Source organism: Sinohyriopsis cumingii, chromosome 15 (genome assembly GCF_028554795.1).
Source record: "Sinohyriopsis cumingii isolate HCF-2022 chromosome 15, ASM2855479v2, whole genome shotgun sequence".
Classification (NCBI taxonomy): domain Eukaryota; kingdom Metazoa; phylum Mollusca; class Bivalvia; order Unionida; family Unionidae; genus Sinohyriopsis; species Sinohyriopsis cumingii.
Window position 1 is genome coordinate 185025 of NC_142975.1, and position 23158 is coordinate 208182.

At 36.9% G+C, this 23158-nt stretch overlaps 1 long non-coding RNA gene and 1 other non-coding gene across 2 annotated transcripts; both read right to left on the reverse strand.

Annotated features, from left to right (window-relative positions):
- Positions 1–3399: 3399 nt before the first annotated feature.
- On the reverse strand, positions 3400–3489 carry Trnam-cau (transfer RNA methionine (anticodon CAU)). Its single transcript is given in 2 exon segments — positions 3400–3435; positions 3453–3489. It is a non-coding gene; the product is annotated as a tRNA-Met (tRNA).
- Positions 3490–13849: 10360 nt separating this feature from the next.
- On the reverse strand, positions 13850–19883 carry LOC149781106 (uncharacterized). Its single transcript, XR_016414492.1, has 3 exons — positions 17870–19883; positions 16306–16661; positions 13850–15043 (listed from the first exon to the last, which is right to left on the reverse strand). It is a non-coding gene; the product is annotated as an uncharacterized LOC149781106 (long non-coding RNA).
- Between the last annotated feature and the right edge of the window lie 3275 nt (positions 19884–23158).

Below are 23158 nucleotides of genomic sequence, written 5' to 3' on the forward strand. Positions count from 1 at the left end.
AAAGGGCCTTTTTTCTTTATGGTGTAGGAGTGAGTTTAACCAATCAACTTTAACTGCCTTAAGCCTTTTCCACGGCCAAGGCCTACTTCTGATGATTAGGTTGAAATCACTAAGGGTAGTAGGACAGGCTTAGTCACAGGGTTGGCGTGTTTAGCTCGGGAAGGTCATATTCTCTTCGGTCGTGATAAAGAAGTCTGATACATTTGTTTCAGACTTCTTAACTCCGCTAAAATGTCCAACAGTACCGTAGCCGTTTGATTTTCACCCTCTTGTTTCTTTGCTGCTACTTCTTCTTGCTGTTGTTGCTGTTGTTTTTTTCTTACCTCTTCTTGTTGCTGTTGCTGTTGCTGTAGGAGAAAAGCTTGTTCCGCTTCCTTTTGTCGTTGCATAAATTTCTCCAATTCTTCTTTCTGTCTCTGTCTAAAATTCTCCACTTGCGGTAATGAAGAAGGTAACGAAGGTTCCGGAACAAATTCTTGCGAGGTAAGAAAATCCACAAAATCCCAATGTACCTCTTCTGAAAGTAAGTCCAGGTTCCCTTGGGCAGTCTCCCCTGCTGGTGCACCCCAATGGATCGTTTTCTGAGTTTCCGTCATGTTGAATCACTGTCGCATAGATTGACTGCACACAAGCGCTAACGAATCTATATAGACCACGTGACGTCACAGACTGCTCTCTTCGGATTGGATGCGAGCTGACTGAATTTTGTAACGCGTGTTCGGATTGGTGAATGAATTCAATCCGTTTCAATCCTTCCTGTACCTATAAATAAGCGCAGTTCACTGCATTGATTCACCTATTCTCGTCGCTTCAAGATGTGGACCACAGCTGAGTCATCCACTCTTGTGTCTTCAATGATGTTTAGGACGGACATGCTCATGTATGACAGGTCCAAGTGGACTGTTGTTGATAGGACAGATACTAGTCAATGGATGAGGAGAGTTTACATAGAAAGACAAGGATGTCTCAAGAGGGTACTTGTGTATGGACCGGCAGTTAGAAGGAGTTTAAGAAGAAGAAGAAGATGTGACAGATGCCATCTATGTTAATATTAATATTAACATAAACCCAAAGGCCCTTTTCAGGGCCAGCCATATTTCTCGAAAAGAGATAGCCTTTCCATTGCCTACCCCTTTTTAAAAAAAAAATTTAAACAAAAAATCCCATATTCAATTCCCCCTTGTCCCTAAACAACCCCCAAACTCTATTCCCATGTTAAATTCCCCTTGTACGTATATCGGCCCACAATTTTTTCCCATGTTAATTCCCCTTGTACGTATATTAACCCACGATTTTTCGCCATGTTAAATTTCCATTGTACGTATATTCACCCAGGGGTCTCCGTAATGCTAATTTGCATTGCACGTATAGTGCCCCACCTTACTACTAATAATGGATCTTGCCCATGAGGAAATGTTTTCCAAAATATACTCGTTTGGAAATCTAGATATTGTTACGCGTTATTATGTTTATGACCTCGGGCCCTGATGGGCGCCCTCCAATTGGAAGTAGGTCAAACCTAATTGAGTGTGCTAACACCAATGGCTGATTTATCGTGACGTCACCAGTAGGAAGACTGATATGCACCGAGGTACGACGCTTTCTATATTGATTACAGTGCGGCACGTTCGTTTTTTAGCCTTTGCTATGCAAACGGTATTTTGTTGCGAATTATATTTATTGAAATTGTATTTGAATCGAATAAGTTAACGTATATTATAGTAGTTATTATTTCTTCCCCGGTTGTTTTCAAATGATGGCTACATTGTTGTATATATCTTTTAGGGTCGGGTGCATTGAGCTGCTTGACTTGACCCTAATATGTATGTATTAATGCAGTTGATAAGAATGATGATATTATAAATTGGAAAAATGTTGGTTTGGGTTATAACTTGCTTTCATCCACTCCGGGCCAAATACATTCCACATAGTCCTACTCGCAGATGAACCATTTCCATTGAATGACGACACGTTCCCTACTTAGGCGTATCCGAAAGGTTTCCTTTTGATGGGTAGCAGCACGTCGACGACACACAAATCCACCATATTTGCTGTGTGTGAGTGAACTGGCTTGGATGGGGTTCCTGATGGCCCTCAAAGATGACAGACAAAAGTTCGAAGCGTTGTTCAAACTATGTCAATGAACGTAGAGTTTTGCTAGGCGGTTTGAAAATGTATCATCTATCGGCAAATGTGTCTTCTATTAAAGCACGATAATGGTCGCTGGCAGACTAAGAAACTGATGAATGTACAATCGTTTTCAAAGTGGGTTATAAACCTATACTCCCTGTTCTATGCTTACAGTTTTTCAGGAGATCGATGTCATGATACGGTATGATGATTAAATTACTCCAGATCATAAGTCTTTGTCTTTGAGAATTTAGGTAGCGAGCACACATATTCAAACTGAAGTAACGAATAGATATGTTTTAAGAAATATTATTTGCAAATGTTATATCTGACACCAGACAGTGAATATATTTATTAATGTAAGAGCAGAAAGTTGGCGGGATCGAGACCGACAGATTTTTGTCCTAATATACGCATGGGAAGAAGATTATATTTATGTAACAAACGTGTAATTGTATTATATCCTTTGGTCCCCGTTTCATGTTTATGAATACAGACTTCCACAGATCAATACAGACTTCAATTGACCATTACCAAATGCAAAAGTGTCATCTTCCCTGTAACTTATGCTCGACGGATAGAACAATATTTGCCTTTCTTTGTTGCAAGTTGTTTTTAAAATAGTCAAGTTTGATACTGTACTCAAGTATCACGTGCATGTACCTTTTCTGTCCTTGCAGAAGAGAGAGAGAGAGAGAGAGAGAGAGAGAGAGAGAGAGAGAGAAGGAGAGAGAGTGTGTTTTTGTTTGATTTGGATTTTTAACGTAGCTTTAACAATTTTTCAATCATATAGGTACGTTGTCTGCAGTGTGGCAGTTTATAGTGATGCCTAGCACTGGGGCATCATGTCGCAGACACGTAGCATGATATCCCACCCAGTCCCATTATCCTGAGACCAGGCCAACCAGTTCTATCACTAACTTCTTAATGCTGAGCACCTAGAGAGGCAGTTGTCAGTATCAATTTTGTAAGTCTCTGATAGGACTAGGCTGGGGATCAAACCCATGACCTCCCGCATCCACAACGGACGCCCTAAACATTAGGCCACTGGAACGGTGTAGAGTGTCCATTGTGCTTTCAAGTGGGATCTGTTTGAATAGGTAATGATAGTTTCCCATCAGTTTGAGGCACACCATCCTTCAAACTTGGTCGTTACATTTGATATATACATTTGGCGTTTTCACTCTAATGTGAGTATAATTGGTGGAATTAAATAGAATAACCACAAAGGATAAAAGGTAATAATTCGAGCTAAGGAGACAAAATATCTGCCCCGGGTGAGGATCGAACTCACGACCTTCAGATTGCTCTCTACGATTGATTATGAGACTGACGCGCTACCTGCTGCGCTACCGAGGCTATATACATTTTCCATGAGAGATTATATCTTCAGGAGAAACTAAAAGCATTCTTCAGAAAGCATGCGCACCAGCATATGTCAAAAGAGCAAATGATTTACCCCGAGGCGCAGATGTAGAACATGGTAGAAAACACTATAACTAGTCATAAAACGTGTTCTAAACATCCATGATGGTCAACTACATTAACTTATAGGTAAGTTCATCTTATCGGTATTCTGATACCTCTATAAATTCTAAATGGATGGCAATACTAGTTGTTACAAGAAAATAGCCTCCCACTGTTGAGGGGTGGGTGATATTATTTAAATTTAGTGTTTATGATTGTACAAAATTATCATTATCGCGAAGGTTATAATGCCATTGGGAACGTAAGTTTCTACTTTATAAACATTAAGACTTATCAAACACGATTCACTGTGAGTTTTCATTTTCAACTCGTAGGTGAGGAATTTCAACTACATAAAAATATATTTTAATTTACTAAATGTTCAAACGCAGGAACTGTGACTGAACTAGCTGCGTTTCATTTTAGCGCTTTCCCAATGGAGACGTTAACTGTGTTGATGGACTGCCATGCAAACGAGCATATTCCAAGAAAAGTTGAAAGAGAATCATCTATCATGTGGTCTGAACATAGGACGAGTAAGAAGTCTTTCTATAGAAAGGCGATTGTGAGATTGGCCCTCATGTGTATTGAATCAAGGGTCACATTGGAGGATTGTCAACTCTGATTGAGGCTATGCAACATTGATGCAATTTGCGAAACTGCTAGCGAAGGTCACCAATAATCAGTCGAATAATAAATCTGGCTCTCAAGGACAATACATGAGTATAACAAGAAATAACAGTTGACCCATAAACCGTCCTTGTGGGCTGATGAATACATATCGATACATCCATTCAGTCAATGAAAACAATTTCAAACAAATATTTGAGAGTTAATTATTATATAGGTCTCCCCAATCAATGTTCGAAAAATATCGTTAGAACATTGGTCATATCATGTTTTAAAACTTTTATATTCACGGATCGGTAACTGAAAGCGACAAATAAGCATTATAAGTTTCTCTGTAGAAAATAAACCACAAAATGCTTTCATTACATGATAGCATGGAGTTTGTTGAATTGTATGTGATTGGAAAGAGAAAACCATTCCTCGTGTAACATTGACTCATACAAATACCATTAATACTAGTACTACTACTACCACTAACACTACTACTGCTACTCCTACTACTACTACTACTAACACATGTATAATATTCGGAACACTTTCTCTGGATTCCTGTTGAAGACAGAACTCCTTCTTTAGAAAGGACATATAGAAATCGTCAAATCAGCGTAATTTAGGTGAATCAGGTTCTTACTTTAATATTGTGATAGTGAATCCTATTCCGATTGATGAAACAATGGATCTTGCCCATGAGGAAATGTTTTCCAAAATATACTCTTTTGGAAATCTAGATATTGTTGTGAGTTATTATGTTTATGACCTCGGGCCCTGATGGGCGCCTTCCAATTGGAAGTAGGTCAAACCTAATTGAGTGTGCTAACACCAATGGCTGATTTATCGTGACGTCACCAGTAGGAAGACTGATATGCACCAAGGAACGACGCTTTCTATATTGATTACAGTGCGGCACGTCTGTTTTGTAGCCTTTGCTATGCAAACGGTATTTTGTTACGAATTATATTTATTGAAATTTTATTTGAATCGTATTGGTTAACGTATGTCATAGTAATAATTACTTCTTCACCAACATTGATATATATATATATATATATATATATATATATATATATATATATATATATATGTGTGTGTGTCTGTGTATGTATGTATGTATATTTACAGGTCTGTTGCCTTAAGGTGCTTGACTTGGTGGAAAAGGAATGGGACAACACTCATCTTGTTGAATGCTATGAGGCTGTACGGAAGGTTTTGGGCCTCTATCCTTTTGGAGACAGGTTTTAATACCCCATTTCACACATACGCTTTGATATTGGTAGTTCCAGTGAGCACAATGACACTTTCAAATATTAATATCCGAAGTAATGTTGATTTATTTATTTGTCCTTTATTTGATCTCATTTATTTCGGCGTCCGTTTGGTGAAGTGGTCTTCTTATTCTAATTTTAACTCGTTACAGTCATCAGAAAACAAACCTCAACCCATGATTTTGGTTATAACATATCCCAGTTTCTGACCTTTCTAAAACCTTTTGTTACGGCTGTTCATCATCGATCGCGCCAGTTGAGTGTGTACCCACCCCACACCCCAAGATCCCGGATATTGTTAATTATCTCGATTTCTAAATCTTTTATCAACATAGTATCTATAAATATTTACAATTACAAGTGTTGGCCAATTTTGAAACTTTCTTCTCTCATCCACTTTTCATTCTCTCAAACAGATACATGCAAATATAATTTCATTTCTAGAAATGAATTACATGTATGACATTCTTTGGTGCTATAATTTATCCTTATGCAAAGGAAAGAGTTTCCGGCAGAAAGTATCGTGACTTTCTGGATGTTTTGCTGACCGCCAGAGAAGAGGAAAAAGTCAGACTTACCCAAGAAGTGATTAGGAATGAAGTGGACAATTTGAATTCAAGAACATCTGGGCGATTTACTGATAATACATTTTACAAATATTTTATCTAGTTATATGTCATTAGGAAAAGTGATATTTTGCTTTGAAGATTATACCAACGTGTCAGTATGCAATTATTTGGTTTGAAAGGAATAATCGTTGTGTGTTGCAATCAAATCTGACTGCAGTAACTGCAATATTTTGTGTGAGATGAATCTTAAAACAACAAAATATAATACATATTTTAGGGTTGATTTATATAATTAATGTACTATAAAGTTTGTATCTATCTAGAGAAATACTGAATAGTATAGGAAAATATGTAAAAACTATAACGGCATATCACGGTAATAGTACATCCTATGAGGGTTCTGGATCACCTAGCTTCCCTGCATGGGCTACGCGAGCGAATTCCTCATGGAACTATACTAGTAAGATATGTTTTTTGTTTTTCTCACTGTGTCTGTCGAGTATGTGGCTCACTTTGTTTTATCTCTTACATGCAATCCTTGGATCCTCGATCGATTGGGATCTAGTAATGATGTTTGTAGTCCAATAGTGGAATTAAGTGAAGAGGGGTTGAAGCGTGAGGATGAGGCTATAGCATAGGCGGATAAGGATCTAAATTATGTTCCTGAGATGATGTATTGCAAAGAGAGCGAAGACGAGTATGAGAACGAGGAATGAGTGAAGCGTAGTTATAGCTATTAGCGTCCAGTGCAACGGTATAATCAACAATACTACATAAAGAATAATCTGAAACGTTTTCATTTGTCAGCGCCGCAGCAAAATCACTTTTATTATTGGTTCAATAGGGTGACTCGAGCTCAGTTGGTGGGTCGTGTGAAATTAATAAAATTTGAGTATGTGTTCAAGCGTATATTTGAGATGATGGGTCTTCACCAGCAAGCAACGAAATGTAAGAAGGTCTCTGGAATGAGTATAGGCGAGGCGTATGATAAGATTATTTCAGAAACGTTAGAGATCTCGTTGTTATCCACGAGATTAATTGTTTAGGATAACCAAAACCACTTGACGAGATGTTAATTTTACCTTGGGAGGAGATGGCGTTTTCGACAATGAAAACGTCCTGGCTGGTTTTTGTAAGTCCTGTTCGTAAAAAGAACCTTAGTTGGATTCTCCTGAGTAATCTTTGAGCGTGTACGTGACTGGAACGATATCGACGACGAAGACTTCTTCGGTCCAGTTGGGTGTGTGTCCCTCTTCAAACGCAGATGTTTGCCTGATAATTATGACGTGTTCACCTTGAATTTGGATCTTAAAAACGCCGTCTGTGACTTGGTTTTTGTGTGTGTCCTGAAAACCATGTGGATTTATCAAGAAGGCTTCCGTTGGCGTCATTTTAATGCTGCTGTACGATTTGTGATTGAACTGGTTGAAGATTTCGGTCGGAAAATCTAAGTATCTGTTGGTATTATGGTTGGTAAATCTCTTCCACATACGGTTATTGAGAGTTCTGTTAAACCGTTCCACGACGCCTGCTTTGATGGGATTGTGTGTGCTGTACTAGATAATAGTATTGTGCTGAAGTCAATCTGAGACGGTTTTGTTATCAAATTCGCTTCTGTGATCTGTCCATATTTTATGTGGTCTGCGTGTTGTTCAGAGTAACTACCCACGCATGCTTACTAAATACGCCAATGACCTTCATGAGATAGCTGAATGATCGTTATGCCCGCTGTAATCTCTACGAGATCTGCAGATCATATATAGTCAACTGTGATCGCGATGACTGCGTCTTGGAAAATGTTTACGTGCAGGTTTATGCAGTTCTTTTGTCGGCAATTTCATTGCCGGAGCCTTCAGGTCCGGTTTTTGAAGGACCTTCTACCCTAGCTAACTTTTTATTTGAAATCCCAATGCCAGACTTATGTTTAGTGCATATGATGCCACGCAGAAGAGCTCGATCCACACGCTCTCTGAAAGGTTTAGATCTTAGTGGTTTTAAGTCCCTCAGCATGACTCGATCGCATCTTGCTGTGTCGTTAGGATGATCTCTGTAACAGAGGTCGTATTTCATCGCGATAGCATCGACACCGTTTTAGGGCTCTTGACCTGACAGTGGCTGATCATGTTCGTCCAGTTATTGTTCTACCGGATTCAAAGTTCCGATATATTTATATCCTTGCAATGTCCATCCGCCACGGTGTCTTGGAAGTTTTCCAACCAGCGCATGGATGTCCATGACGGCAACGACAATGTGTCGTTGTCCACAGTTTGTGCAGTCCCCAACCCACATATTTTTTTTCTCACGCAAAGGTCCTTGTAGCTCGTGTCGAGATCGCAATGCTTGAAGCTTTACATTTTTTACAGAGCTATGACACTAAGTCGTTACATTTTAGTCGTCTCCGATGGCGGAAACGTAAATGACGGTGTCGCCTTACCGGTGACGACATGTGATTTTTTGGGACCACACACGACACACATCAAGATCATCATGAGGCGATGATTTTGTGTAACCACCTCGAGGTGGTCGATGGTCTCCGTTCTAGTTATACATTTAAGACATGACGAGTTCGTGTTGACTGTGTTACGTTAGGGTTGACATTATTTTGTTTTTGAAACAGTGATACAATCATTTCGACCTGGGACTGTCTACCGTACCTGCACTGGATACAATCGATGCAGTACCATCCACACGTGCTATCAGTGACGCCCTGAAGTTGTAACGAGTTGTACACGGCTTCCTTTATGCGGCTGTAAGACTTCATAAGCGGGAGGTAAACCAAACGAATCGAAATATTCGATGTCGGTTGTAACGTGGATCGTTGACCACGGCGACCCAGTGAGTGCCATATCCATAGTATTAATTTTGCAGGTAATCAAGCATCTCTAGACGGGTGTGATGTGTTTGGGAAGCTGATCCTTAGAAAAGATACCTCTGAAATTTCCAGTGCTTGGTGCTAATTCTTGCATAACAGCGGAATGAAACATTGTTTAAGGAGACAAGGCCTCAGGAAACTTTGTTTCTGGAGGTGTCGTCTCCTAAATTGTAGACTCAAGCGACGTTATCTCCTTACGTCCCATTGTTTTCAAGCCCAACTGAGATTAATTCTCTATTGGCAATGGTTATATACTGAAATAATGTGTTGCTGAGGTAATGGCTCCCTTCGCTCCGGCAAGTCCCAATGATGCAAGAACCGACGCAAACAACTTTGGCGCCAGTAATTTCAGTCCTAGTTTTATGTACGAACAATGGTCGACTATAATTGAGTATATTGTCTGAGTTATGTTATGCAAGGGTTACATGTTTTTAAAAAAAGTCACATTGAAGCTGTCCTTACTAATACGTATCCATTTTCAATTTTGTATCTTTATGAAGATACATGTTTATAAGACCTCGTATCCTTTAATACATTTACTGGTGATCATATGTTTCAGTATGTGAACATTGTAGCACACCTAAGGAGATGCTAAGTTGTATTTTTGTACTTATTATCCAGTAGATTTGTCTTGGCACACTATTGCAAAGCTTTATAATAGTTTTTGTCTTTGTTATCCAGTATGTTTGTCTTGGGCACAACTTTATGCTATGCTACAAACATAGTTTGTGTGCATATTATCCAGTATGTCTTCTTTGAGCACAACAATTGCTAAGCTCGAACGTGGTTTGTTTGCATATTATCTAGTATTTCTTCTTTGTGTAGAACTGACACTAACCTTAATAATAGTTTTCTGTATATATTGTCCAGTGTCTTTAGGCAGAACGGATGCTAAACTTTATAGTAGTTTATTGTGCACATTATTCAGTATGCCTTCTTTGTGTACAACTGATGCTAATCTCAGATACATTTTGTGTGACTATTATTTACGTCTTTCCTAGAGCAGAACCAATGCTAATGTTCCTTAGTTTGTTATATATTATCCATGACGTCGTTCTTTATATCATACAAATAGTATTTAAGGTATGTGGCACTTAGATTTTATATCCGTGTAATAACGTGGTTTGATACAGTGCGTCCAAACAGCAATCACGTTTGGCAAGGTCATATTTCACGAGATCAAACAACAAACTGGTAAATGTCTATATATTGAGGGTAAACTACCTCTTTCTTAATAACAACAAAAATACATGAAAAGAAAACAACTACATATATAAAACAGTCATTTGGATATTAAAGTATGTATTATATTTTAAAAAATTGATTCTAAACTAGGCCACTGCCTGTAGAGTGTTTGACTTGAAAGGTTGACTCCTTTCAAAATGCATTAAAGCAAACAATCTGGACAAAAAGGAAACGTTACGTCGAGAGACAGACACTCAGATATGCAACTGCTGTGTAGTTTGAAGCAAAGAAGGATTTGTGTACATTTGCGTCAAACAGACCTAATATATACCTTCAACAATGAGAGAGACTCACAAACTAAACGCAAACAAAATATGGAGTAGACAGTAGATACCTTTGACCTTTAGAGACAGACACAAACAAAACCTAGAGACATATTGGAACGATTGCTTTTCTTTTCAATGCTTCTTTGAGCACAACCCAACTACAAGCAAGCAAAACTGAATGTAGTTTTTAAAAATTTAGATGAAGACATCAGACACGAGGTTTAAAACTGAAAGGTAAGATGAAGTTTGTGTTGAAAGAAATATGAGACTTGTTATGGGCACATTCGATGTTAAACATCAGTACAAATTGTTTACTAAAAGGGTGAACATTACAATTTTAGTCAGGAAAAGGTCAAGGCCGAATTGGACCGCGTCCTAGAAGACAGAGAAATAATGGAATGGTGAAGAAATTTATAAACAAATATTAGTTTAACACATAAGTCAACAACGTGTTAGTATTTTAAGCCGATATTTATCAATATATAGCGTATAGAGATCTCTGAATAAAGCTCTCTTTCTTACATATATATATATATATATATATATATATATATATATATATATATATATATATATATATATATATATATATATATTAATAATAATAATAATGATAATAATAATAATGAGGACTTTGTATAGAGCGTAATCTTTAGAAGCTCTAATCGCTTTGCAACACTAGACAACACCTATAAGATAAAATAGCATATAATAGTATGATTTCAAAAACAAACACCATGAAATTAGAAAACATTAAAAACCATATTGAGAATATTTAAGGTAGGAAACATTATTGGGTCTTTAAGTTTGTTCTTGCGGTCGAAATAAGTGAGTTTTGAGAGCCCTCTTGAACGTGATCACTGTGGCTTTGTGTCTAAGTTCAGGGGGTTATTCATTCCACGTTGCTGGGCTCTAGTATGCAAAAGAACGCTGTCCATATGACTTTGTTTTCATAGTGGGAATAATGAGTATACGATTGTCAGACGAGGAGCGTAAGTATCTTGCTGGTGTATACACATGGGTGCGTTCGGATAGGTATGTTGGACTAGAGTCCGACAGTGAAACGTAGCACAGACAACAAATTTTGTGTTTGATTCTGGATCGAATGGATAGCCAGTGTAGTGTACAGAGCAGCGGGGAGGTGTGCTCAGATCGTGGTACTCTAAGGATGATCCGAGCAGCTGTGTTTTGAACTTTTTGAAGTTTCTGGAGCAGATATTGAGATGAACCAGACAGAATTGAGTTACAATAGTCCCGTCTTGAAAGTACTAATGAACACACAAGTGTTTTAGTGGCATCAACTGAAAGATATTTGCGAATTGAGCTGATGCGTCTCAGCTCAAGATATGCAGCCTTGCATATGTTCATGACATGTTGGTGCAATAAGAGAGTACTGTCCAGAGTAACACCTAGGTTTCGTACTGATTGTGTGAATTTAATGTTGGTGTTGCTGATATTTACTGTTTGATGTAAAGGATGTGAATGAGAAAGTCGTTGTGTTGGTATCAGAATGTCATCAGTTGCATCATCATTCATCTGCAGCTTGTTACGCGTCATCCATTATTTCACATCAGAAATGCACCTCTCTACACCTTGGATGGTAGCATAAACTTCAGTTTTGTGGCTAGATTTGTATATGTGGGTGTCATCAGCGTACAATTGGTGAGACACTGGATGATGATCTATGACACTTGTGAGCGACTGAGTGTACAGAATGAAGAGAATGAAAAGAATAGGTCCAAGAACAGACCCTTGTGGAACACCACAACATAGATCAACTGGGCTGGAGTGTATTCCATTTGCAAATACAATTTGTGTCCTGTTGACCAAGTAGGACTTAAACCACAGTAAGGCTGTATCATGAATACCAAATACATGCTGGAGACGGTGAAGTAATATATCATGGTTTATTGTTTCAAATGCTGCAGACAAATCAAGGAGGGTGAGGACTGTAATCTTTCCGCTATCCAACGCAGAGAGAATGTCATTAATTACTTTTAGACGAATAGTTTCAGTACCGTGGCAAGGGCGACATGCAGATCGTACATTTCTAAGAAGACTGTTTGAATTTAGATGAGATACAAGCTGGGATAGAATCAACCTTTTCTAAGATTTTTGTATATGAATGGGAGATTAGAAACTGGGCGGTAGTTCTTTAAATAGTTATGGTCTAGTGTTGGTTTCTTCAGCAGAGGCTTTACAATGGCAGTTCTATTATATAAAATCATAAAATGTAGGTTACAGTGACCTTTTCTGTTTGCATGTGCAAAGTACTATTAAAGATGCACACAGTTATCACGTCCATCATATTAACATGATCAACACTCAGTACATTAGCTTTAAACACACATTTTCAACAAAGACTCTAATGTCACATATGCCTTGTTTTACACTAAGGGTGCACTACTTAGATGCATCATCCTTTCATCACGTTTCATGACTGTACCTAAGTTAATTTGTATATAGGATGTCAATGAAGCATGCGATCATGATTACAATTCAAAAACGAAACGAAGGGCAATACACGATAAAACAAAATAGGTCACGGTGAGTTTTTTGTCTTTCAAAGGTTTTACTAACAAAGATGCACAGTCATTAGTTGCGATGATTCTAGTATGAACAGTGCCTAACACGTTAACATACAATGTATAATTTAATTTGACCCTTTGTTAGTGGTTTTAAAACTATGGTCATTGATGACCTACTTTTACAATGAGGTTATATGTTCATCAAGAGACAGCTACAGACCACGTTTTATAATTTTATATAAGATATTATTTTGTAAAGCATGACAATCCCGGCTTTGTGTTTATGAGTTAAATGCAAACACTTAATCTATGCAAAAAATGTGAAAAGCAGAACCAATGACCTTTATTTCTTCTGTTTTGGAAGGCATGGTACTAATAGAAGTATACACAATCATCTTGATTATAGTCTTTTTCTATCCTGAACTGTGTTTGCGACTTAAATGTAATACACCAGATTTAAACAAAGTCGGTGAAGCATAAAATATTGGGCACAGTGGTCTACATTTATATGTGGCATGTATTGGTGTTATGGTAATTATAACGAACTGCAAAAACAAAAAAAACTTTGCAAAGATAGACCCATCCAAACGAAAAGTAAAGCATTATAACAACCGAGTAAAAGTTGAGATGCTAAAATTCTGTAACATTTATGTCTGATAAATGTAAAAGGTAAAATATATAAAAGATTAAAACATAGGTCAAAATTCATAAATAAAAATTGTACTCCGTCAAAGTGTCCACCATGTTTGTCTGATGGCAGATTATCAAGACGAATATTTTTATTTTGTACTCATCAATATGCATCTCGAAACAAAATGTCATGATTCCATATATATATATATATATATATATATATATATATATATATATATATATATATATATATATATATATATATATATATATATATAAACAAGTTACACAGCTATCAAACAAGGAAGCCTAACCGGTAAAATATAAAATATATGTCATAATGGACAACGTCTATAGTGAGGATGTGGTACTAATATATTTGCTTACATACATCTAGTTTGATTATTCTAGCATGAACGGTGCTTATATCTAAACTTCAAACACTATTTTAACGTCAGTGAAACATGAAATATCATATATAGGTCCTAAATTGTGGTGAATACTAGTGATGATGTCCGCATGAATAATGCTTACGAAATAAATTTAAAACACTCAATCACATTTAGTCTGATAGGAGAAACCGTACTTCAAAAACTATCAGAGACCAACATGCTAAATAAAACACATATGTAAATCACAACAATTGTTGTGATAATTCATGAAATAGCCACAATGTTTTTAACAAGATGCTTATAACAAGCTATCACAGGCAAGGTGTCAAACATATTAAGGCAATCAACGCATGGAACAATCAATCACACAAACTGAATCACATGCAACTAGTTACAAACCAGAACAACTACAAGAGATCAGTCCCCAAGCTATCAAAAAGGGAAACACCTACCGCCCAATGTCTGAGATACTTCATGTTCGTGTCTAAGGAAAATATGTGCCCTTTGGTAATACATACTGAAATATTCCTGCAGTTACACAATTTCGAATCTGCTATCTCAATGTTGAAATCATTTACGTAGGGTGTTTATTTCTTTCAGCAAGAAATGGCGTTTAAGTGAACAAATTCCTTCAGGAAATAACAAAAAGACACTAAATATCTAATGGGCGCATGCCTTGGTTCAGCAGAGAATGGCACAAACTGGAACGGGATGATTTTGTCCAAGTTGTCCTTTGAGAATCTTTATAGAATGAACTCCATGTGATTCATCCATACATCGCGACTGCGTGTAACGGCAAGGCATAGTTTTCCACACTGCGTGTAACCCCTTCCCCAACCAGCAATGCGTAGTTTTCCACACTGCGAGTAACCTCTTTCCCAAACAGCAAGGCGTATTTTTCCACACTGATATGCATACCTGCTGTAAAGTGCCGACCATAAAGGTCAAATTCTTTGGGACACTGTCTTAAGATGAAGGGAACATGGCAGTAGTATCTACGTCCTTCCTTGATTGTCAAGGTCAAGTACTCGATTCTAGCAACGTCATTCCTGCAAACGTAGAATGTAATAAAACAAGCATGGTCTAAAGTTATACACTGAACAAGAAAGGATTGGTTTAATGTTGTGTGGTTTAGTACAAGCTTTTAGCACATGATACAAGAAAGGAAAATTGAAGTAAATATTTATTCACATTATATCCACTGAATCCCACTTAGTGTATGGTGCATTTTACAACTATGTTACATATATAAAATACATTTGTCTAATGAATTAATAAGTTATAATTTTCAGAATAAAAAGATGGCAGAAATGGTGCGAATGCGTGTAACCTCTCTCCCAAACATAACTATGATGCCAATTTATGTTTTATGCCATGAATTCCTACAAAAATTAGTCTCTATTATGAATTTTTAAATAAAGAGAATTTCCCCGTTACGTATTTTTATAAATATTTGTCAAAATTATCCTCGAGTTAGCGCATTCATTGTTTTGGTAGTATAGTGATAGATGTTGATTACATTTGCGTGCCCAACTTCGTTCAACAGTTTAACTGTTTTTCGTTGCATGAGCAGTGTGTGGATGAAATACTTCAGTAACGCTAATCACGTCGATCGTGATTTGAAAGGACAAATATTTAGATATACATGAAATCCTTACCCTGTCCCCTAAAATTTTATCAACTTCCCTGTAAACCTTCTCTTGGGTTTCTGGATATTTCGTCAGGACATATAAAGCCATGATATGGCACCGGCCGTCGTGTCGTGTCCTTATGAACTACAGGGTATGTTTGATTAACAACCATTACTTTCAATATTCGGCATAACTGAAACGATTACCTCAGTCCTGATCTAAATTATCCTCTTTAAGTCTTAAATAACTCGAAACTACCGAAAATGGCAGCGCTTTGAGCTTTTGAAAAGCATATGAGTTGAAGGATTAAAGAAATTAACATTAAATTCTTTAAACTGGAGTCATGCTGTAGTGCACACAATTAATTTGTAAAAATTACGCTTATTTAATATGAACTTATTCTGTTCGTTTTGTATCATGAAGTGCAAAAGTATGTGTTTGTGAGAAGTTTGTAAACGTTCTTGCAAATTTAAAAGCTGAACAAAAAGAAATGTCTTCAGATTACTTGAAGTCTGAAATTTAATTGTATCACGATTTTCCAGTCATTGTTCCTTCTACTTCCATTATGTATACTTTCATGTGCAAAGCAATACTGTTATCTACAGATAGTCTTTCAGATCACAATGGTGCGTATTATGTGGTGTAAATATGTTGCATTCGGGTAAAGAGCCACAACGTACCTTTAATGGCACAACCTATCGCTGGCAGAATTATATTTCCCAAAAGAGAAGTCACTGCAAACGAGCGATATTACACTTGCGATGTTATCTGCCTCTGGGTGAGTTATGTTCCTTGCTCTGTAGGGAAACGTTGATCTGGAGAAAATGTCAATAGGGAAAGATATGTCTCAAACATAAAAGTGTCCGCTTCATCTCTTATTTCGACTGGAGATAACTGTCACGGAATTATTTATTGAATACATGAACCCTGCGCCAGTTCCATCTTTGGCAGTCAGCAAAATGTCCAGTTCCATCTTTGGCAGTCAGCAAAATGTCCAGAAAGTCAAGGTACTCCGAGTGGATATGCACTCTTTTTCCTGAACAAAAGAGAAACGTTCTTTTAGTCGGTGTGTAAATTTGAGTTAAGTTCAGAAAGGTTCAACCATTAAATAAAACAAAAAGCATGAATTTTGATAGATCAAGCAAATGGATAATAAATTAACTTTAAACTTGTACAACACAACTGTTCATGACACAGTGGGGGCGAAAATTACAAACTGGTTTGTGTTACTGTCAACCATTAACAGAAAAACGGAGAAAGACCTGATTAGGCAGCTATTGCAAAAGCATGAACGGTTCCCATCATTAGCGTGGTTGTTTCAATCTGGCTGAAACTTCCCACAGAAGGTGATCGCTACCAACCTTTTGATCCAGCTAATCAATATGCGGGTATGTTTCGTAAGAACTTTCTCCAAATAAACTATAGTTGTGCTTGTAATTCATTTTAGTATGATATTCTGTGCGTATTTTGTCGGAAAGGGTAGGAGATAATACAATTCTAAATGTGTATATTATAAGATTTTAGAAGCTTCATTTCTTAGATGTCACAAATATTAAGAGAAAAGAATATTGTCTTTTGTTTTCTTCGATTCTTTCAAGAACTTTTCAAATATTCATGTCATACATATACCATATTACACACGCCTCAATGTTCTAATCTAGTAGGGATATTAAACGAGAAATAATAGTTTCGTTGGATTGTGTGACCAAAGAAGGCCGTTTTTGTATGCCATTCACTGAACAAGATTTAGGCTAAAACATGAAACCTTATTGTTTGGTACAATTTTAATTAAATAAAATGATATATTTTTTATTTAAATAACAACACCAGGGTTTATCTTCGTTTATTGATAACATCTTCTGCTATCCCGTTTTCATAGGCGCACTTTTCTTTAAATTTGCGTCCTCGTTTGGTGCAAAACTAGATACAATCGGGATAGAGGCATGGCTTTCTGGGAAAAAAATGAAAACTATTAACAAGACTTCAACAATTGCAGTTCGGAAATGGATAATTCGAATAAAATTAAGTATTGCATACTTCCGTGGAATAACATACTAAAATTAATGCATATGTTGTGTGTGTGTGTATGTGTGTGTGTGTGTGTGTGTGCAGAGTTTAAATGGATGACAAGCACGTGTGTAATAAAGAGAAACTATGTATGTATGTATGTATGTTCGTGTGTGCGTGCGTGCGTTTGCATGCATGTATGTATGTATGTATGTATGTATGTGATTACAGTCTAACATCATCAACACAGTCCAAGACCACTTTTGTCATCGTGATTGTTCCGTCTTTATCACTTAGTTTATCACTAGTGAGAGAGGATCATCGTTAAAAAGTAAGTGTCCATGCCTGCATGCAGTGTCGACGGGAGACAAGTTTACGTTGTGGGTGGCATGACAGGTTCTGTCTTTGTAGAGATACTGGATAATCCTGACAATCTTCTCTGGGATGCCATAGTACCTCAGGATTTTCCAGATAATGCTTCTATTTACCATGTCAAATGTTTTGCTGAGGTCTACACAATTTACACACAGTGACGACCGCCATTCAAGGGACCATTGGACGATAATACGAAGTGTTGCAGTCTGGTTCGTTCACCACCTACCACCTCGGAACCCTGATTGTTCCTCTCCGGAATCTATTGCAGACCTTATCCTCCCCAGAGAATCATGCTAGGCAGGGATATGAGTTGAATACTTAAGTTCTAGCAGTTTCTAAGGTTTCCTTTCTTGGAAATATTGGTCATATTGCCCTTCATCCACTTTTGCGTCACCTCATCTTTGTGCCATATTTCATTTAGAAGGGACATCAAAGCGTCCAGTGTAACTGTAGCAACTACTTTTAAGGTTTCTGGAGGGATGCTGTCCTGGCATTACTTGTCTGTAGGACATCTTCCTTGGTAATGGGTTCAATGTTGATTTTCTGATTCACTCATTCTATTATGGGTAGTTTAAGATCGTATAAATCCCGGTATACTGTCTGTGTCAATTATTATCCAGTATACGTCTGCAATATTTGAATTTGGAAAATTGACTTATCTCAGTTGCATTCTTTACATCAGCAGCCAAATTCTTACGAAATGTTACAGCGACGGAAATGGCGGACAAAAGCAAGAAAAATCAACACTAAAATTAAGAAAAATAATCGTGGTGATAATGCCTTGCGAAAATATATTGCTGAAACGAAACAAGATATCGGCTTTGCTGCTTTTGAAAAGACTATGTCCATTGTTTGTCGCTATTAATTTTTTTCAAGTGCAGCACATTCTTTTGCAAGTTAAATTCGATATATTGTTTGTTAGTGGCCGTGTACGAAATTTATAGGATCAGTGTAAAATCTGAATCGGACTCGGCGCAAGTCCTTCGTCCAATACGATCACTGACCCCATATAGTATGTCTACGGTCACAAACAAACGTTATAACAGACACAATTTCTCAAGCCAGATTGTGCAAAGCAAAAGGTTTTCCTGTCCACGGCTAACAATGCGATGTTTGAGAGGCTAACATTGCGATGTTTGAGAGGCTAACATTGTGATGTTTGAGAGGCTAACACTGTGATGTTTGAGAGGCTAACATTGCGATGTTTGATAGGCTAACATTGCGATGTTTGAGAGGCTAACATTGCGATGTTTGATAGGCTAACATTGCGATGTTTGAGAGGCTAACATTGTGATGTTTGAGAGGCTAACACTGCGATGTTTGAGAGGCTAACATTGTGATGTTTGAGAGGCTAACACTGCGATGTTTGAGAGGCTAACATTGCGATGTTTGAGAGGCTAACATTGTGATGTTTGAGAGGCTAACACTGCGATGTTTGATAGGCTAACATTGCGATGTTTGAGAGGCTAACACTGTGATGTTTGAGAGGCTAACATTGCGATGTTTGATAGGCTAACATTGCGATGTTTGAGAGGCTAACATTGTGATGTTTGAGAGGCTAACACTGCGATGTTTGAGAGGCTAACATTGTGATGTTTGAGAGGCTAACACTGCGATGTTTGAGAGGCTAACATTGCGATGTTTGAGAGGCTAACACTGCGATGTTTGAGAGGCTAACATTGCGATGTTTGATAGGCTAACATTGTGATGTTTGAGAGGCTAACACTGTGATGTTTAAAAGCACTTTATAACATAAGTGCAAACCATCCACACATTTTGTCTATAACTGTGATGTAGAAATATTGAATGAAAACATTTTCCTTCTTTCTGATACAGTGGCCGTGATCTTTGAACTGTTGTTTCTGATATCAACCGCTCTCACAATTAATGATATATGCAAAATTTGGAAAATTATAAATAATACAGAACACGAGTTAATATTTTGAAACAAAGTAGGCAGAATATACAGATGAATTAATAATACCATACGCCCCGGCTTGTGGCAATCTAATAGACATTGCCAATTGTCTTTCTTTAAGACATTCTGTTTTAGAGTGTTGCTGTCAATCACAAACATAAAAGATTACAGAGAGTATCAGATAAAGAGAATCAGTTTTGAATGTTGAACGACATGAATCACCTTGTTCGTGACATGAAAAACGTAAACAATAGCTTTGTATATGTGACCATGCATTAAAACATAAAAGGAACATGCTTTTATACGTTCTCAGAGCAGATGTACTATGAGATAATAAAACACTAGGACTAATGTTGTTTTACAATTTTTTAAATCTGTGTTCTTTAAACATTATTCACAAATTTCATTACCTCTCTGTCCACCTCTAGATGCCATATTTTGTTAGGTGAAACCCGTGAGCCTTGAGAAACGTTGGAGTGATAGCCATTAGTACAAAAATATGTGAATACATCAATAATTACCGTAACCTTAGAGTGATAGCCATTAGTACAAGTATAGTGAATACATCCATAATTACCGTTACCTTGGAGTGAATGTCATTAGTACAATGATAGTGAATACATCAATAATTACCGTAACGTTGTAGTGAATGCCATTAATACAAGTATAGCAAATCCATCAATAATTACCGTAACCTTGGAGTGATAGCCATTAGTACAAATATAGTGAATACATCAATAATTACCGTAACCTTGGAGTGATAGCCATTAGTACAAGTATAGTGAATACATCCATAATTACCGTTACCTTGGAGTGAATGTCATTAGTACAAGGATAGTGAATACATCAATAATTACCGTAACGTTGTAGTGAATGCCATTAATACAAGTATAGTAAATCCATCAATAATTACCGTAACCTTGGAGTGATAGCCATTAGTACAAATATAGTGAATACATCAATAATTACCGTAACCTTGGAGTGATAGCCATTAGTACAAGTATAGTGAATACATCCATAATTACCGTTACCTTGGAGTGAATGTCATTAGTACAAGGATAGTGAATACATCAATAATTACCGTAACCTTGGAGTGATGGCCATTAGTACAAGTATAGTGAATACATCCATAATTACCGTTACCTTGGAGTGAATGTCATTAGTACAAGGATAGTGAATACATCAATAATTACCGTAACGTTGTAGTGATAGCCATTAGTACAAGTATAGTGAATACATCCATAATTACCGCTACCTTGGAGTGAATGTCATTAGTACAAGGATAGTGAATACATCAATAATTACCGTAACCTTGGAGTGATAGCCATTAGTACAAGTATAGTGAATACATCCATAATTACCGCTACCTTAGAGTGAATGTCATTAGTACAAGGATAGTGAATACATCAATAATTACCGTAACCTTGGAGTGATAGCCATTAGTACAAGTATAGTGAATACATCCATAATTACCGCTACCTTGGAGTGATAGCCATTAGTACAAGTGTAATGAATACATCCATAATTACCGTTACCTTGGAGTGAATGTCATTAGTACAAGGATAGTGAATACATCAATAATTACCGTAACCTTGGAGTGATAGCCATTAGTACAAGTATAGTGAATACATCCATAATTACCGTTACCTTGGAGTGAATGTCATTAGTACAAGTATAGTGAATACATCCATAATTACCGCTACCTTGGAGTGATAGCCATTAGTACAAGTATAGTGAATACATCCATAATTACCGTTACCTTGGAGTGAATGTCATTAGTACAAGTATAGTGAATATATCCATAATTACCGCTACCTTGGAGTGAATGTCATTAGTACAAGTATAGTAACTCCATCAATAATTACCGTACTAAGGCGCTGCAATGAGACCTCAAATGATACAAAAACTGCACCATTTAATTTCTATATTATTTCACAAATTACAAGCCACACTTACTCTACTGAAGCTATCTTATTACAAAATAGTCACTAATATGATATGTTGCCATTCATTAAATACATTTGTTCCTACTTCTAGTTGCATTGACCCGAAATAATCTTCTCAGTAGGATAAGGTGCGTATAGCATATAAACATAAGCAAAGGGAAAATGCAGACTGCAGTGACCTTCTTTCGCTGTAATATAAGAATGCATCCAATTATCAAATTTCATTATTGAAACATAACAAACATGAATAAAACAGAAATCAATGTCTTTGAAGAAATGAAATATAGTTACATATACCTCTTGCTGCAATAAAGTTGTAAAACGTATCAACATGTAACCACTTGCCATGTTGAATGATCCTACATCTAACAGTATGAATATAGCATGCCAAAAACTCGTATGGCCTTGAATTCAACTCACAAATTAACCAAAGTCAGTAAGTGATAAAACATAAAATCACAATAGTAATCAAGTGAAAGAATATGGAAGCATGCGGTATCTATCGATTGCAAATGTTAACATCTCCTGGAATTTAAAATCATACCGTCTCTATGAATTCAACATTATGCCATAGATTTAACACATGGAGCTAGCTGAGGCCCCAAATGGGAATTAAACATTACGTCTTTAGGCCATAGGCTTAGTCCAACAGTCATGTACAATACTTTACCACACAATATCAGCTGTCCTGTAGAGAAAAATGTCGGTGCTTACACACATACATAGCCGTTCAATATATATTAATCAGAGTAGAACAAACACACATTAGCTTACTGTTAGAATCCAAGAAATGTGTAAATACCTACCCAGCGTTCATATTAATGCTGTATGCGACAAGTTAAGTTCAGAATTGGTGACACCGTATAGAGACAACATATTCGGTTGTAAGTGAACCACTGGGTCCACGAATTAGCATGTTAAAAGGATAGCGTAAATACAGTACTTATCAACTTTGACGGTTTGGCCTTTCGTCATCCACTTTGAGAATGGAGCAAGCAGCCATAACTCTCGAGTACTTCGAAATGTTCTGAAACAATCACCAAGAACACAAAACAAAACATTTCATGCCCATTTATATTTTATGGTACAAAAATATTACATGTCAAGAAACACAGTTCGTGTATTATTTTCAAGATGCAAAAGTACATTTAATAACAAACACGGCTCATGTTGCCTTCACGGTGCAACATTTCAGAAAACAAAGGTCATGGTCTTTGCTTCATTGTGTAACAAAATCACATTTCAAACACACAGTTCATTTATTCTTCATCATCAACAAACATTTAC